The sequence below is a fragment of the Schistocerca piceifrons genome, unplaced genomic scaffold (genome assembly GCF_021461385.2).
Source record: "Schistocerca piceifrons isolate TAMUIC-IGC-003096 unplaced genomic scaffold, iqSchPice1.1 HiC_scaffold_943, whole genome shotgun sequence".
NCBI lineage: Eukaryota > Metazoa > Arthropoda > Insecta > Orthoptera > Acrididae > Schistocerca > Schistocerca piceifrons.
Window position 1 is genome coordinate 2507501 of NW_025729216.1, and position 2500 is coordinate 2510000.

At 63.2% G+C, this 2500-nt stretch overlaps 1 pseudogene; it reads left to right on the forward strand.

The window, feature by feature from the left end:
* The window catches only part of LOC124772575, a 7978-nt pseudogene that overhangs the window by 2820 nt on the left and 2658 nt on the right, over positions 1–2500 (forward strand).

Genomic DNA, 2500 nt, shown 5'->3' on the forward strand with positions numbered 1-2500 from the left:
TGTCAACGTGAAGAAATTCAAGCAAGCGCGGGTAAACGGCGGGAGTAACTATGACTCTCTTAAGGAACTATGACTCTCTTAAGGTGGCCAAGTGGCGGCGGTGTGGCTGCATCCGGACTTGGCTTTTCGAAGTGCGGTCTTGATGTAGTCGTGCTGCTGCTGCGAGGTGCCTTCCTTGGGTTGTAGTTACAGGGAGAGTGATGCGCAATACATGGGCCTAGCCCTCTTAGCCTCTCCTCTCCTGCGGTCTTCTCCCCTTCTCGTGGGCCCGCTGATTTTCGCAGAGTGGAAGACCGCACCAGGGGCTTGGGGGGGTTACCAGCCCCCCCTCGCACTATCCCTTTGTTAGTTGGGGGCAGTATTCAGAGAAAAAGTGGTGGCCCTTCCGCTGAAGGTGCCACCCCAACTTCCCCAGCACCTAGCCGGCCAACCGGCCGTGCCGAAAATTTTGTAACTTTTGCAGCTATGTATACCTGTAGTGAGTGCCACCGCAGCTTCACCACCAAGAACGGTCTCGGGGTCCATCGCCGCCGCCAACACCTTGCGGCCGCCAACGCGGAGATCGTCACGGAGAGGCATCGCGCGAGGTGGACGGAGGAAGAAGTCCTGTCGCTCGCCAAGGCAGAAGCCGAACTGTTCCTCGAGAGGGACGCCCGGTTCTTCTTTGTAAATCAAGAACTCATCAGGATGTTCCCCGACCGAACGCTTGAGGCAATCAAGTGCCGACGGCGGCAAGCTGCCCACAAGCAGCTTGTCCGCCAATTCATGGAGGCGCTTGAGATCGGTCGGGGGGAAGAGCCGGCGTCCCGCCGGGGAGCAGCGAGCCCGCTGCCTGACGCGGGCGAGGCCGCTGCGCCGCCCGTCGACGCAGCCTAGGACTTCGCGGCCGACACCACCGGGCCGCCGCCGGAGGGGCCGACTGACGCCGCCATCTGGGAGCATCTGGCGGGGCTACCCGCTTCCGCCCAGCGTTTCTCTGCCCTGGATCGTGTCATAGGTCTGGGGCGGGGCACGCCACCCGATGTCATCCTGGGCATGCTCCCGGATGCCCTTGCGTCGGTCGGGTCCAGAGGGGAGAGATCGATCACCAGGACACAGCGGCCGCGCCAACCATCGAAGCGGCCGCCTGCCGCGCCGCCGACGCAGAAGCGCAAGCGGCGCCGCTGGGAGTACGCGAGAACGCAGGATGCCTTCCGACGGTCGCGTGCACGTTGCGTGCGCGGCCTCTTGGATGGCACCCTGCTCCAGCCGCCACCTGCCATCCCTGGTCTGCTGGACTTCTGGGCGGACCTCTTCACCAAGAAGCCCATCTCCACCGCGGGCTTCATTCGTGACCGCCTCCTCCCGCACTCAGAGCCTGTCGCTCTTGAGTGCATATGGGGGCCGGTCACACATGAGGAGGTCGCCGCCGCGTTGCCGCCCAGGGGATCAGCAGCCGGGCCGGACGGCCTTACCCCAGCGGAGTTGCGGCGCCTGCCGCACGAAGTCCTGGTGAAAGTGATGAATCTCTTCCTTCTGGCCCGCGCCCTTCCGGAACGCCTGCTTCGCGCGCGGACGTCCCTTCTCCCGAAAACGGCTGCACCAACATCCCCCGCTGACTTTCGCCCCATTACGGTCTGCTCGGTGTTGGCGCGGACCTTTCACAAGGTTCTCGCGTCACGCCTGATGCGCGCATGTGCTGTGGACGAACGTCAGCGGGCATTCATCCCTCGGGATGGGATGTTGGAAAATACCTTCATCTTGGACACTGCTCTCACCGACGCAGTTCGCTCCTGCCGCTCTGTCTTTGTGGCGTCGATCGACGTATCTAAGGCATTCGATTCGGTAGATCATGCTGCCCTTCGCCCCGTGCTGAAGGCGCATGGCCTGCCGGATTGCTTTGTCGAGTATGTCGAGCGGTGCTACGAGGGCAGCACGACAGTGATAGCGGACGGCGCCGGCGTGGGCGTGTCTGTGCAGCCAGCACGGGGCGTTCGCCAGGGCGATCCCCTCTCCCCCCTCCTGTTCAACTTTGCGGTGGACTACGTTTTAGGCCAACTGCCCTCCCACATCGGAGCTCGGATCCTCGGTCGCAGAGTCAACGCTGCGGCCTTTGCAGATGACGTCTTGCTGTTTGCAGCGACCCCGAGGGGCTTGCAGTCCCTCATCGACGCAGCTACCGCAGCCCTCGCCCACCTGGGGCTGCAGATCAACGCCCGGAAGTGTTTCACCCTCGCCTTAGTCGCGTCAGGGCGCGAGAAGAAGGTGAAGGTGGACAGCAATGTCACCTTCACAGCAGGCAATACCACCATGCCTGCCCTGCGTGTGGGTGAAACCTTCCGGTACCTGGGGCTGCAATTTTCCACGGCGGGTCGCTGTGTCTTCAATCCACGTAGCCACCTGGTGGAGCAGCTTGACGTCATCTCCCGAGCTCCGCTGAAGCCGCAACAGCGCCTCCACGCTCTCACCAACGTACTTCTCCCTGGCCTGTACCACGGGCTGGCCCTCAGCCGCACCCGGG